Source organism: Macrobrachium rosenbergii, chromosome 3 (genome assembly GCF_040412425.1).
Source record: "Macrobrachium rosenbergii isolate ZJJX-2024 chromosome 3, ASM4041242v1, whole genome shotgun sequence".
NCBI lineage: Eukaryota > Metazoa > Arthropoda > Malacostraca > Decapoda > Palaemonidae > Macrobrachium > Macrobrachium rosenbergii.
In genome coordinates this window covers 63,942,114-63,958,123 of record NC_089743.1, presented here as the reverse complement: position 1 = coordinate 63,958,123, position 16,010 = coordinate 63,942,114, and the positions used below count along the sequence as shown (strand labels likewise).

The 16,010-nt window shown below is 45.1% G+C and overlaps 1 long non-coding RNA gene across 2 annotated transcripts in view; it reads left to right on the top strand.

Moving 5' to 3' along the window:
* Nucleotides 1-6,360: 6,360 nt before the first annotated feature.
* Nucleotides 6,361-16,010, top strand: part of LOC136856531 (uncharacterized) — a 616,643-nt gene continuing 606,993 nt past the window's right edge. The window contains exon 1 of one of the 2 annotated variants that reach the window (XR_010858386.1): nt 6,361-6,937. This is a non-coding gene — a long non-coding RNA (uncharacterized lncRNA). Of the gene's footprint in view, nt 6,942-16,010 lie in introns of both variants that reach the window. The other variant, XR_010858387.1, reaches the window with a different exon arrangement.

The window sequence follows — 16,010 nt, the reverse complement described above, 5'->3', positions numbered from 1 at the left end:
AGGCGAGGTCATCGTAGTCGATCCAGAGCTGCACTGCTTTGAGTTTGATCCTCGAGAGGGCGTCTGCTACAGGGTTCTTCCTGCTGGGGAGGTATTTGATGGCGCATGTGAACTCCATGATGGCCGCGAGATGCCGCTGCTGCCTGGAGGACCATGCATCCCCCTGCTTTGTGAAGGCGTGGACCAGCAGCTGGTGGTCCGTCCAAATCGTGAAGGGCGTGCCCTCCAGGAGGAACTTGGAAGTGGCGTACTGCCATGTACACTGCACAGAGTTCCCTGTCGAAGGTGCTGTAGCGGGAATCGCCAGGGCTGAGCTTCCTGCTGAAGAAGGCGATGGGCTGGGGAGCTCCGGCGACGACCTGCTCCAGGACGGCCCCACAGGCAACGTTGCTGGCGACCGTCGTCAGCTGGAGGGGGGCGCTGGGGTCCCGGTGGGCCAAGGCGGTTGCCTTGGCGAGGGCGGCCTTCATCAGGGAGAAGGCCCGCTGCTGGTCGGGGCCCCACACTAAGGTCTTTGGATGGCCCTTCAGGATCTCCGTCAGGGGGGCCATGGTGTGTGCGACGGTGTGTGCGACCCCGGTGATGAACCTCCTGTAGTAGTTGACCATCCCAAGGAATTCTTGTACAGCCCTGACGGAGGTAGGGGTGAGGAACCTGGCAACGGCTTCGACCTTCGATGCGAGTGGGCGGACGCCTCCCGGGGATACCTCGTGGCCCAGGAAGTCAACTCTTTCGATGCCGAAGGTGCATTTGTTGAACCTGACGACAAGGCCATTCTCCTGCAGGCGCTGCAGGACCTTCCGGATGTGTCGCAGGTGTTCTTTGTGGGATCTGGAAAAAATTTAAATATTATCTACGTAACAGACGCAGAAGTTCAGGTCCCCCAGGGTGCTGTCCATCAGTCTCTGGAAAGTAGCCCTGCATTCCTCAGGCTCAAGGTGAAGAAGGCGAAGACATAGGACCCGAAGGGCGTGATGATGGCGGTTTTGGGGATATCCTCTGGAGCTATTGGTACCTGGAAGTAGGATTTTAAAAGATACAATTTAGAAAACATTTCAGCCCCGTGGAAAGAGGCCGTGAGGTCTTGCATATTTGGGAGAGGGTAGTGATCTGGTTCTGTGGCGAGGTTGAGCCGCCTGTAGTCGCCGCAAGGTCTCCAGGAGCCTTCTGGTTTCTGCACCATGTGGAGGGGGGAGGCCCACGGGCCGGAGGCCTTTCTACATATGCCCATATGCTCCATCTTGGCGAAAGTGTCCTTGGCCTCCTGAAGGCGCCGAGGGGGAAGCTCTGGAGCTTTGCGTGTGTCGGGGGGCCCTTCGTTTTGATGTGGTGGTAAACTCCATGTTTGGCAGGGCCCCGTTCACCTAATGCAGTTCGGGCTTGAATACCTCGGGGAATTCTTTCAGAAGTGAGGCGTACTGGTGTGGAGCGACGGAACAGACTGTGGGTGCGCTGGGGCCCGTCACCAGGGGAAGGGACTGGCAGGACTCGGTGTCCAGCAGGCGTTTGCGGCTGACGTCGACTGCCAGTCCAAAGTGGGCCAGGAAGTCTGCACCCAGGAGTGAGGTCCTCACGTCCACGATGATGAAGCTCCACTTGTACCTCCAGCCAAGGATGGAGACCGACAGGAGCTTGGTGCCGTAGGAGAGGATGGGGGACCCATTGGCGGCTATCAGGGAGGCAGCCGGGTCCGACGGGCGTTTGCGGTCCTCTCTGGACAGCGAGAACACTGAGCGCACAGCCCCAGTGTCGATCAGCATCATCCTGCCGGAGATGGTGTCGCAGATGTAGAAACCTACTGGTGTGGGGCTCTTGGGTGCTTCTGCTGACATGGCGGCCTGTGCTGTTGGCTGCCGCCGACCCCGTTTTTTGTATGGGCGAAAGGACGGGGGGACTCACAGTTCCGGGCATCCTTGCCGTACCGCCGGTGGTAGTAGCAAGGCCCCGGCAATTGCTTCTTCTGGTGATGGGTTGGCCTCCTCCTGACAACAGCGTTTATCTCCCCTTCTGCGGTTTCCTCTGACTGGAGGGAGTTGATGGGGTGTGCAGGCGTGAATGCCCACTTCGCTGCCCTCTTGGACTCAGTCAGCTGCTGTGCTGTTTTAATCAGGTCCTCAAGGGGGCAGGGTGTAAGGCTCCAAGATCTGGGTCTTAACCTCTGGGAGGAGCTGACGGAGGAAGATCTCCCTCGACAGGCTTATCTCTGTGTGCCTGCCGCTGCTGTCCATCCTGGGTAGGATGAGAAGGTCCTGGATGACGTTCCACATCTCCAGGAGGTTCTGGTCGTGCTGGGGGTTGTTGGCTAGGTTGAGGGCACTGGTGGCTCACTCGGAGATCGGCAGGGAGCAGGTCTCGACGAGAGAGGCCTTCAGCTTCTGGTAGGTGGCAGGACTTGTGGCAGACACCCACGGGGTGATCTTCCTGTAAACCTCCTCCGGGAGGGCGTTAATTATGATGTCTGCCTGCAGCACTTCGTCGGTCAGGCCTGCCAACCTGAACTGCCCCTCGACCCTGTAGAGCCCTGATGACGGGTTGTGGTGTGAACGGCGGCTCCTTTATGGCGAGGGCAGACTTCGGTTGGTCTGCCAGGAAGGGCAGCGCATTAGGAACGGGTACCGGCGTGGAGGAGAGCACAAGCCTTGGCGTGGGGGAGGGTGTGAGTGGGTTTTGCATGAGGGAGATATCAGACTCCGCGGAGTTCGCAGCTATTTATATGTGGGAGGGAATGTCTGCGTCCATGCTCGCTTCTGCACTCTCACTCGGAGTGTGAGTTACACTCGCGTCAATACACGCTTGGGGGCGTGGCGTGTGGGTCCGCTAATGATGCTGGTGATCTGCTGACGAGGGTCAGTACACCCGAATGCTTTGTTAAAGCACCGTAGTTAGTCCGTTAGGGGCGTGGGGTAGTTCATCGGGCCAAGACTAAGTCGCCGTTTGGTTCCGTTAATGGCTCCGGGAACGACTCCAGGGTCACCACTGTGAGGGGGTGCAAAAGAGAGAGCAGGTAGACATTGACTGCTAGTTTATTAAGGGAGCAGGTTGCTTATAAAGCGGCGTGTGGACGTAAACACAAAGACATACAAGGACATACAGGTGACCCGAGGTCAGTTGTTCTCAATGTGAAACAGGACAGATAAATACAGATAACATGACAAATAAAATTAAAAGATTAGACACAACAATGCTCTGACACATGTACAGTACAAGAGGGCACAAATGAGTAAGTAATAAATCCACATTTACATAAATAAAACATGGCTAGGTACCCCGACCTAAGGTCAGGAGAAAAAGGCACCGTAGAAAACGGTAGGTTCACTAAAGAAAACCCATTGAGCGGGGACTTTACACTCTCTGCACCCCTTCCTCCCATTGTCTCAACATGTTTAGAACATCACACAACTACTCTGATCTGTCTGTTCACTTATTCTAAGCTTTTTACCATTTCATCAGATATTTAAGTATATCAACTTTTCATTCTTCCTCATGACATGTATAGTACAAACAATGTATTGTATCCACACAAGTTCATAATTTTTGTATTGTTTCATATTCTGTATCCACACCTCACTTCCATAAAGGAGAGTTGGCTAAACAGGTCCTTCATGCACTCCCTCTTTTGCTTCCATAAACACGCCCTTCTAATCCAAACTCATTTTTTTTTAACTTTGAATTTACATTGATAAAAATAAATCATTAGTAAGACACCTGTTTGGAACAACGGTTCGTTACTTTTCTCCCAAAACTGGCTCAATGACAAAAGAGGCAGAAACAACTGTACTGTGAAAAAGAAAAAATGTCCAGTGGTAATCAGTGTACTACAACATGTTACCATGCTGCAACAAATTGTTATACACCTAAAATGTATATGACGTTGTTCACGAAAGGGGATAAAATACATAGGTTATATAACAAATATAAAAAGGGACCGTTAATTTGCTTACATATCCCATCTGCAAATATGGCAATAGTGCAAGCTATTTGTAATTGGAATATAAAATTTAGGCCAAAGGCCGATCACTGGGACCTATGAGGTAATTTAGTGCTGAAAGGTAAATTGAAAGTTAAGAAGGTTTTAAAGGTGTAACAGGAGGTAAACCTCGCAGTGGGCTTTTATTTTTGCTTTGAATAAGAAAATGAAAGTCACTATCCTCCATTATATGAAATTTTCTCAAAGCACCAACTGTCCTAACATATAAATTTTATTTCTTCCATTTTTCTGTATTTCAGATATAAATTGAGATGGCAGGATATTTGTAAAGTGAAAGATAAGAGTTGGGGAATTACAGAGGCTATTCTGCATCACATACCATTTGTGTCATGGTAATGATGGCACGAGAATAACAATTAATAAACGAAGAAGAATTGTTGACTTTTGATCCCATTTGATGTAAATTTGTCAATAAATCTATAATAACCGCCTTTTGATACTTGGCAACTAATCCCCAGCCACAGCAACAGGTTGAACCGTTGAACAGGGGTGGACCACTAGCCGATTCACTTAACTTAAGGTAGATTCTTGGGCCTACGAGACGTTTGTTTGGCGGCCTCTGATTGGCTGGTACGGGAGGTATGCAGCTCGCTCACAGTTTCATTTTAAGACTGCGACTCAGAAAACTTGCAATATGTTTATATTTCTTCAATTATCTCACGTTTTACACAGGATAGGAAAGTTTTGGTCATACCATAGGACTCGGTATTAATTGTACAACTAAATCGTGATTTCCTAAAATCAGTAAGATAAAACACACAGGAATTACAACGAGTAAAAGTGAAGAGAGAAGCATTTAATACTTTATGCCTGCTTTTACATATGTCGGATTTTGCATCATTCATACAATCAAGATAAAATAAAACTAGTGTTTTCATACAATAAATTCACCCTGAATACGCTGGTGCTTTCAGATTTTAGATGCGTGTGATATGTGAAGAGAAAATGAAGAATATGTCGTATTATGTTGCATCCATTCTTGACTCAGTTTGGCGGTAGTTCCAAGAGAGAGGGTGACCTGCAAACAGGGAGAGCTTTGAGGCGCCGTTGACAGTTGCCAATTAGCGATATGAGAAGTTTGCAGTTTCGACATTATTTAGCGTACTATTATGTCATTACATTTTCTGTACATAAATGCATAGAATTCACATTATGAATGTTGAACTTTTTCACTTTAATATCATATATGTCCATATGTCTGGACATATCTGATAAGAAAAAATGTATAATCATATGGATGCATCTGGATGTGTTGGCTTCAATTTAGTCTTGATGAGAAATTTGCATACTGTAGGCTACATGATAAATAACAGGCTAAATAATTATGAGTTCATTATTATGGCCGCTTGCTTCTCTAGTCAATAACACGCTGGTTTTTATATGTTCATTCAATGAACGAAAGTACATCTTTTTATTTCTTACCATACAATCTATTGGTGATGTAACGAATATAAGATTCTATCTTTTTCAGAATTTGTTTGAGCTGCTCTTACACCAGAACGTTTATTCCTCTATATACATCTTATATTTGATAATTGTGCGGGCCTGTTATTTATCATGTAGCCTACAGTATGCAAATTTCTCACCTAGCCTAAATTGAAGCCAGTACATCCAGATGCATCCACATGATTATTAATTTTTTCTTATCAGATATGTCCAGACATACGGACATAATTATATGATATTGGAGTGAAAAAGTTCGACATTCATAATGGGAATTCTGTCTCTGTTTACAGAAAATGTAATGACATAACAATACGGTAAATATTGTCGAAACTGTTAACTTCTCATATTGCTAATTGGCAACTGTCCATGGCGCCTCGGCTTTGCAGATCACCGTCTCTCAGTTTCTACTGCCAAACTGAGTCAAGAGCGAATGCAACATAATAAAACATATTCTTCATTTTCTCTTCACATATCACACGCATCTAAAATCTGAAAGCACCAACGTATTCAGGGTGAATTTGTTGTATGAAAACACAAGTTTTATTTTATCTTGATCGCATGAATAATGCAAAATCTGACGATATGTAAAAACAGGTATAAAGAATGAAATGCTTCTCTCTTCACTTTTACTCATTGTAATTCCTTTGTGTTTTATCTTACTGATGTCAGGAAATCATGATTTAGTTGTACAATTAATACCGAACCCTATGGTATGACCAAAACTTTCCTATCTTTTGTAAAACGTGAGATAAATGAAGAAATATAAACATATTTCAAGTTTTCTGAGCCACAAACGTTAAAATGAAACGGTGAGCGAGCTGCTTAACTCCCAGTACCAGCCAATTAGAGGCCGCCAAACAAACGTCTCGTAGGCCCAAGAATCTACCGTCCTTAAGTGAACCGGGCCGGCTATAGTAGTACACCAGTGTCAGTGATCTCAGAACCCTCACACTGTAAGAAATTCTAGCATAACGCTTTCGTGATCATTGTCCTCAAACGTTTTGTGTTTTGTTGTGGTGAATTCAGATTTTTCAGAGTAGTTTGATTTTGAAGTTTATGTGTGGAGGAACAGGTAAAATAGCCTATTTTTAGAGTTGTAGACTGCCTGAATTCATTGCTAGGTCTAGGCTACAAACACCAGCTCAAACTACTATGAATATTAAATATTCCTTAGGCAACGAATTAACTATTTGTGGCCTTGGAGGTAAAGACAACAGATTAGTGTTTAAAGCAGTGTTCATCAGAGTAGCGACAGCAAAAGATCGGAATCGGTAAACATTGGAAAGTAAGTTGGAAGCAGGCCTAGTCCCAGGTGTGATGTGACGGTAGGCTAGTTCACGAATATCTTATTTTTTCTTTCAAGATTTTGCCTAGACAATTATATCTCATGGAAAGACGTAGAAGGATCAACATCTATCAAACTTTCCAACAGATTGGCCTAGTTGAACTAGAATTCGTAAAGAAAAGTATTAGGTCTAGACTAGGAGGTCCTCACGGCTCATGGTAGGTAAGTACTCTTTTAGTGGCAGTTGTTGTGGCCTAACCTAAAGGTCGTTATTAACTGTAGCCTACAGTTATGTGACACTGATGTTGATTGGGGTAGGAAGTTCCCTGTACGGGAGTAGTGCCATCTGTGGTGTACTGTAAGCATTACTTCCAGTTCTTTTCAGCGTCTCTTCAGCCCCAGACTGGAATCCTTTCCTTACATTTTAATGTACCGCCATTTATTTTTTATTTTTTTTCATCTTCCCACCCTCTCCTAACAATTGTTTCACAGTGCAGCTGCAAGATTTTCTTCCTGTTGCAACCTTAAAACCTTTTCGCTGTCAGTTTCCCTTCCAGCACTGAATGACCTCATAGGTCCCAGCACTTGGCCTTTGGCGTAAATTTTATAATCCATTCCACCTTAGCTGAAAACCACTTTCACTCCTTTTACTTTACCTCGGTTTATATTCTCTTTCTTCCATCTTACTTTCCCCCCCTCTCCTAACAACCGTTATATAGTGCAACTGCAAAGCCATCCTCCTGTTACACCCTCAAAACCCTCTTACTCTTGATTTCCTTTGCAGCGCAGAATGACCTCCAAAGCCCCAGTGTTTGTCCACTTGCCTAAATTTTACGTTCCAATTCCAGGTTAGGAAATAGCTGATATGTTAAATTTTAATTTTGGTAAAATTTTGCTGCAAACCATTGCAGGATTTTGAACTGGAAATATTTTTCATATCTTTTAATGTGTACTTCGCACAATTTTGACAATAGTTTCTTAAACAAATTACCAAATCACCCACACCTAACCTGGCCTCGGGTACCTAGTGCATGATATTAGTTTGAAACATTCCATAAAGCTACCTACCTTCTGAATGAGAACTGTCCATGGGATTAAGGTCCTAGTATTTCAGTCTTTTTATGTTTTCCCCCACCCAAAAACTGCTTTCGCACTGTAATCCTATGAATTGTAGGATAAAATGGGGGTCTCTATATATATATATATAATATATATATATTATATATATATATATATATATATATATATATATATATATATATATATATATATATATATATATATATATATATATATATATATATAATATATATATTATAACATATATATAGTAAAGTGGGGAAGAAAATAAAAACTTGGTCAACTTTGGTCTACAAAGCCATGTAATTTTTTTGGCAGGATTCCACCCATTACTTCTGAAAGATAATCAATTATAGCTTAAAACCTAGTAAGGATTTTATTTTAGGAAAATATCTTATATGGTTTTTTTGTTACTTTGTGTGTATTTTTTTCCGTAAAATTGGGAAGAAAAAAACATGTATGGGGAAAAAAATATTTATTGATTTTATCCTATAAAGCTGACATTTCTTCAATTAATGATAACATGAAAATATGAATTTATTTTTTAAACATCAAATCATATCTAGGAAGGGTCAACTTGGCATTAGAAAATATATTCAGTAACTAAACAATGTTCATGTTTCATTTAAAAAAAAAAAAATCTTTGAGCATAAACTGCTTACTTACTGGTTGCTTTTGAATGATTTACAACTTACAGGCTTTATGAAGCTTATTCAGGTAACCTGACACAGTTACATCTGGAAAATAAAAAGTTGATTTTGTGATCTCTGGATGTACAGGTCCAAAAAAAAAAACATACTGAACAAAAAACAACTGAAACATCGCATGTTTTCCTCTCGATCCACGACCAAGCCTTTGGGTTACTACCAATAGTCTTTTTCTTGAGAAAGTTTAGTTCCACTTCTGACACTTCTTCTCCTTCCTCCTTGGAAAAGGTTCTCAAGACTTTCCCCCAGTAGTAAGTTACACAAGGTTCAGTATAGTATACAGCAAAATATTTTCCCTCTGACTCCCGAGTTATTTTCGGCATTTCAAACTTAGTTTCCTTAGGAGTTGTAATTTTTGGCTGTGTTGTGGGTTCCTCTATTTCCATTGGTGCATCCTCCTCTGCTTCCTTCCTTAAATCTTCCTAAGATATATCTGATGAGGTGTTACCATAATCTATGTATTCACCTTCTAATGTGGTTGTTGATTCAATGTCACTCTGTTGCTGTGGTGTTGTTTTATTTTTTCCTTTTTGTGTGCCGGTTTCTTTTTCGGTCTTGTTTTTCTTCATCCTTCTTTCTTAGCTGCTCAACACACTCCTGTGTTACCACTTCACTGTGGGTATTTATTTTTTTCTTTTTGCTGAGGAGTTACGCCACATCTCCCTCTGGGGTGAAGGATTTGCTCCAATGTTGTCTCTGTTTCTTTTGTTGTTAGGAGGACATTGTATTTCATTCCTTCAGGAGCTCTTGCCTGTACTTCATTAACAGGTAAGGAACTTGCAACTTACCCAGTAGTTACATGATCAAAGCCCTCCCTCCTCCCCTCTCATGAATGTAGGGGATAAACGACTGAAGTTTTGTGTTAAGGTAGTTCCTCACTCCTCCACCAGTGGGTAGAGGGGAGTATCTCCTAGCTGCCATATTGTTTTACGAATAGAACTTACCTGGCAGTTATATATATATAGCTTAATCCCTGTCGAACCGGCAGATTTTTCAAAACTCGCGGCAACCGCCGAATGGTAGGTGTCCGATAGGTGGTTAACAACCCTTATCGGGTGGTAGCTGGAATCATTCCCGTTTTCAGTTCCTCAGATCATCTCTGCCGGTTGGACCGACAACATTGTTGTTGGTTCTCCGTCGGGTTTTTCGCTCGCTTCCCTAGGTCGCTGTGTTGGACCTTTTATTGGTGACGTATTTTGACCTTTGGATTGGCAATCGCTTTTGTGGCTTGTTTGGATTTATTCTTTGACTGTTCTTGGATAAGATGTCTGATCCTAAGTTTTTTCGAGTATGTGTGAATGAAGAATGTAAGGTTAGGTTACCGAAAGCTTCGTGGACCCTCACACTGTTTGTTTAGGTGCAGGGTTTTGAGTGTGCCTTGGATAAAAGATGTAAAGAATGCGAGGATTTGGATGAAAAGAAATGGATGGAAATGAAACGCTATGTGCGTAAATTAGAGATGGATAAGTTACGGAGGGCTTCTAAATCTAAATCTAGGTCTGTGAGTGATGTTAGCCTAGACATTTCTTTTAACCCTTCTATTCCTAAATCACCCTTAGAAGTAGATCCTTCTCCCGAGGTGGTAACCCCGGCCCTTCTACAGGAACTGTATCTGCTGTTATGGACCCTCAGTTCGCCAGGATGGCGGCTGAGATGAAAGAATTAAAGGATCAACTTGAAGCCTTGAAGAAAGGTAAGAGTACAAGTGAAGTTTGTGATAATGTTTGTGCTAGTGCAGTGGAGGTGGCGACTGATCGACCCTGTCATGCCCCTAGATCTAGACCTCTACCAAGCTCCCAGGACCTAGGGAGAAGGTATGTCGACGATCGTAAGGGAGTGAGAGGGGACGTATCCTCGGTCAGCCGTCGCCTCAAGCAGTCCTGTTGCTTTTCCCAGGCTGCTTATGACCGCCACAGGAAAGGCGTGTCGGAAGAGCTTATGCGTCTTCTCCTAGCCCCTCTCCTAGACGTAGATGGCAGTTTGAGGATTCGAGACCGACCAAAAGAAGATGGTTGCAGCAAGAGGATCAACCCCGGACTCGCTCTCCCCTTTCGGGTGCGTGGAGCTCCTGAATCTTTTGCTTCCGACGACGACCGAAACGCCTCTCCAGCAAAAAGGTCAAGACCTTTTTCGACTGCCTCTCCTCTCGCTGTTCGGAGGAGGGAGAGTTCTCTTCTTTCTGCTTCTGGAGAATTCTCGAGGAATCCTTCTCCTGCTCCCAGCTTGTCTCGACAACCTTCTCCCTCGGATCCTCAAGATGCAGCTGCTGCGGCTAAATCATTTATGACCGTCATGCAAGGCCAATTGGCTTCGCTCGTTCAGGCCTTTAGTCATCCTCCCCGCAGTCGGTCAGACGTAAGGACTCCAAGTTACCAGTGAAGAGATCTAGAAGGGAGTCCCCTGCTGAAGTTTCTCCTAGGGATAAGAGAGAACTGGATCCTCTCCCGTTCGAGTCAACAAGGGCGCTCTTTCTGGCCTGGAACATAAGAATCTTTCGTTTCTCCCCAAGCAAAAACCTCAGGGTTCTTCTCCTGAGGCTCGACTCTTCTCCTCCACGCCTTAAACGACAGGAATTTTCTTCCTCTGCCGGGAACATTCTTCCTTTGTTCAGCAAGATTACGACCTCGGTTCTCCAGGGAGGAAAGAACGCAGCGGACTTCTCGACGCCAGGACGCATTCGCCTCGGCGCCAGGACGCATCCAACTCTCGGCGCCAGGACGTATCCAATGCTCGACGCCAGGACGCTTCCAGCTCGCGATACCAGGACGCATCCAGCTCTCGACATCGGGATTCTTCTAGGGCTGTTTGTCAGGACGCAACCAGCTCTCGCCGCCAGGACGTAACCAACTCTCGCCGCCAGGACGCTTTCGGCGATCGTACGTCCTCCCCGGGTACACTACAGCGGGAAGAGAAGGAGACAGAGTTGGAAGGAATGCATGATTTGGAAGACGTTTCAGAGGACGAAGATAAACCTTCTAATGCGGCTGATGACTAGAAGGTTCTTTCTCGCTCTCTTTGGAGCTGTATGGTGAGGAGTTTAAGCCTGCTGCTCCTCGTTCTCCTCAGTCCCAGTTTAACAGGAAGAAATCGAGGAAGCAGTCAGCCTTTATTAAAATGAAGCTTTCCATTTCTGCTAAGAAGGCTCTGACCAGGATTGATAACTGGCTTAAGGAGCGTAGGCAAGCAGTAAAGTCCTCCTTCTCTTTTCCTCCAACTAGGCTTGCTTCGAAGGCGGGTATGTGGTATGACACTGGAGAAGCTCTTGGCCTGGGAGTACCTGCCTCCTCCCAGGGGGACTTCTCTGGTTTAGTAGACTCTTCCAGAAGACATGCCCTTAACTCAGCTAAGGTGATGTGGTCTATGACGGAACTAGACCATCTCATTAAAGGAATTTTTAGGTCTTTTGAAGTGTTCAGTTTTTTAGACTGGTCTGTTGGAATCCTATCCAAGAAGATGGAAACCATGCAGGCTACAGGAATTGAAGACCTTTCCAGTATTATGGCCTGTATGGATAAGGCTCTGAGGGATGGAGCAAATGAGATGACTTCTCTTTTCACTGCAGGGATTTTGAAGAAGAGGGCTTTGTTATGTTCCTTCACGTCAAAATCTACTACAGTCGCACAGAAGGCGGAGCTCCTTTACGCCCCCCTCTCGGAGCATTTGTTTCCGGAGTCCTTGGTCAGGGATATTTCTCTGACTCTGGCACATAAAGCTACGCAAGATTTACTTTCTCGCTCGGCTAGGAGGTTTCCTTCGGTAATTCCTCCAGCTGCCAAAAAGGAGGAAAAGAGAGTTCAACAGCCCTTTCGGGGCAGAGTTCCTTCTAGATCTGATTTCAGAGGAAAAAGACAAGAAACAGGGGTAGAACTAGCAGAAGGACGTTTAGAACACGCTCTAGAAATTGAAACACAAGTCCTCCAGACAACAGTAGGAGCAAGGCTGTCTCTATTTTGGCAGGCTTGGGGAAGCAAGAGGGCGGACAACTGGTCTCTCTCAGTCATCAAGGAAGGGTACAAGATCCCTTCTCGAGGAAACCGCCACTTTCAACAAAGCCACTAGCCCTAGTGGCTCAATACTCAACGCATTGAAACGAAGGGCACTCCTGAATCTAGTAGACCAGATGTTGGAGAAAAAGGAGCGATAGAACCAGTTTTGGAACTAGGATCCCCAGGGTTCTACAATCGTCTGTTTTTTAGTGCCCAAGAGTTCGGGGGATGGAGACCGGTCCTGGATGTCAGCGCATTGAACGGTTTTGTGGAGAAGACCAAGTTTACCATGGAGACGACTCAGTCTGTGCTGGCAGCAGTCCGTCCAGGGGACTGGATGGTATCCTGGACCTGCAGGACGCTTACTTTCATATTCCCATCCACCCGACTTCAAGGAAGTTTTTGAGGTTTGTGATCCAGGACAAATGCTTCCAGTTCAAAGCTCTTTGTTTCGGCCTCAGCACAGCTCCTCAAGTGTTCACCAGAGTAATGTCAAATGTGGCAGGATGGCTTCATCAAGAAGGGATAAGAGTATCCTGTACCTAGACGACTGGCTGATAAGGTCCCAGTCGAAGAACAGGTGTCTGGAGGACTTACACAAGACGTTTATGATTGCTCAGGATCTGGGTCTCATTATCAACAAAGAGAAGTCTCAGATCGAACCGAGTCAGACGATTCTTTTATTTGGGGATAGTTCTGGACTCAGCTCATTTTCGGGCTTCTCTCACAAGAAAGACAAATCAAGTGCCTTGAGAAGGTTCAGTATTTCCTGGGGAGGCAGAAGTGCTCGGCGAGGGAGTGGATGAGTTTGTTGGGCACCCTCTCCTCCCTCGAGAAATTTGTCTCTCTGGGAAGGTTGCACCTCAGGCCTCTTCAACACTTCCTTTCAAGAATCTGGGACAGAAACATCTGAGTTGGTGGCTGAACCCGTCGATCTTAGGGGAAGGAATCTCCCTACGCAGAAAGAACCCAGACCTAGTGTTGTTCTCAGATGCTTCGAGTCGGGATGGGGAGCAACACTGGGGAACAAGGAAGTTTCAGGCTCTTGGGAAGAGGGACAAATCGGATGGCACATCAACAGGAAAGAGTTGATGGCCATCTGGTTAGGTTTAAAAGCCTTCAAAGAATCTGTCGCGGGGAAAGTAGTAGAAGTGAATTCCGACAACACCACGGCTCTTGCGTATATCAGCAAACAAGGAGGGACTCGTTCTTTACCTCTTTTCGAAACAGCAAGAGAGCTCCTTCTGTGGACAAAAGACCACAGGGTGGAGCTTTTGACGAGATTCGTGCAGGGGCAGAAGAATGTAAGAGCAGACATGCTCAGCAGAAGAGGGCAAGTTCTGCCCACGGAATGGACTCTCAATCTTCAAGTTTGCCAGAAACTGTGGAGTTTATGGGGGAGGCCTTCAATAGACCTCTTCGCCTCCAGCCAGAACAAGAGGATCCTGAACTACTGCTCTCTAGTTCCGGACAGAGAAGCAATAGCAGTAGACGCCTTCTTGATGGACTGGACGGGGATGGACACTTATGCGTTCCCTCCGTTCAAAATAATCAATCTAGTAGTCAAGAAATTCGCCCTCCTAGATTCAGGAGAATGACCCTGGTAGCCCCCTTTGGCCAGCAAGAGAGTGGTTCACAGAGGTAGTGGAGATGTTAGTGGACTTTCCGAGAAGTCTTCCCCAAGTCCAAGGCTTCTCAGACAGCCCCACTTCGAGAGGTATCATCAAAACCCCTCGCTCTTCAACTGACTGCATTCAGACTATCGAGAAGCTTGTCAGAGCGAGAGGATTTTCAGCTCAAGCTGCAAGAGCTATCGCCAGAGCGAGGAGGGGTCTCTTCACAGAGAGTTTACCAATCAAAGTGGGAAACCTTTAGATCTTGGTGTAAGCAGCATAAGGTTTCTCAACCACTACCTCTGTGAGCCAAATAGCTGATTTTCTCTTGTCCCTCAGGCAAGATTCTAACCTGGCCGTATCCACCATAAAAGGATACAGAAGCTTGTTGTCTACCGTCTTTAGGCACAGAGGCATTGATTTGTCTCAAGATAGAGACTTGAGAGACCTTTTTAAAGTCTTTGAAACAACGAAGCAGACTTTGAGACCCCTGTCCTGGAATTTGGATGTGGTTTTGAAGTTCTTGTGCAGCAGGAAGTTCGAACCCATCTCTCAAGCAACCCTGAGAGACGTAACAAAGAAAACTCTTTCCCTTCTCGCTCTTGCTACAGCGAAAAGGGTTAGCGAGATTCATGCTATTCAGAAACAAGTAGGCTTCAATCAATGGAGCAATATGCGCATTAAGGCTTGACTTCCTTGCTAAGAATGAGAACCCTTCCAAACCCTGGCCGGGGACGTTTGAGGTTCCTAACCTCACTGATTTAGTGGGCCAAGAGGAGGAGAGCTACTCTGTCCAGTTAGAGCCCTCAAGGCTTATTTTTTCCAGGACAAAGGACGTAAGAGGTTCTTCCAGTTCCTTGTGGTGTTCAGTGAAGGATCTCAAAGCCCCTCTCGAAGAATGCGTTATCATTCTTTTTGAGGGAGACAATAAGAGAAGCTCACCTTCTATGTGAAGAGGAGAACTTTGGTTTGTTGAAGGTGAAGGCTCACGAAATAAGAGCCATTGCAACTTCTCTGGCTTATAGAAAGAATATGTCAGTTAAACAAATTATGGAGGCCACTTTTGGAGAAGTGACTCTGTTTTAAGCTTCTCATTACCTCAGAGAGGTAAGAGGATTATGAGAAATGTTACGCCTTGGGCCCATATGTAGCTACAGCTTCGGTATTGGGTAAAGGAGTGACTGCCTCCCCTCAACCTTAACTTTTGTTTGGGATACCTGTAATTGGGTTGGTGTTTTTATGGTTGTCTGAGGAAGCTTCCTTGTGGGAACAGCAACCCCAGTCTAACTAGATAGGTGTATATCTAGTCTGCAAGGTTAGGTGGTTAGATTGAGTAAGGTTACAGGTAATAGAAGGGGAATAGGAAGTACAGAAGTCTAGTCACGTTGTTGGTCTCACCCCGTTTGACAGACTCGATTGAGTTGTTTCAGTATAACAGGTCTTCACCTGACTGGCGCTCCTAAGGGAAAGCGGCTCAAGAGGCAGGAACCTTTGAAGTCAGCTACCTTAGCAGGTAAGGAATCAAGGTGTTTACCTACAACTTTTAGTTGTTTCCCAACAATGTTGGCTGTCTTTCACCCTCCTCCAAATGTGTGAATCAGCTATATATATAACTGCCAGGTAAGTTCTATTCGTAAAAATGAAGTTTTTATGATAAAACAAAGTTTTATGAATACTTACCTGGCAGTTATATATATATTTTAAATCCCACCCTCCTCCCCTCAGGAGACAGGTCGGGCAAGAGATGATCTGAGGAACTGAAAACGGGAATGATTCCAGCTACCACCCGATAAGGGTTGTTAACCACCTATCGGACACCTACCATTCGTGCGTTGCCATGAGTTTTGAAAAAATCTGCCGGTTCGACAGGGATTAAGCTATATATATATAACTGCCAGGTAAGTA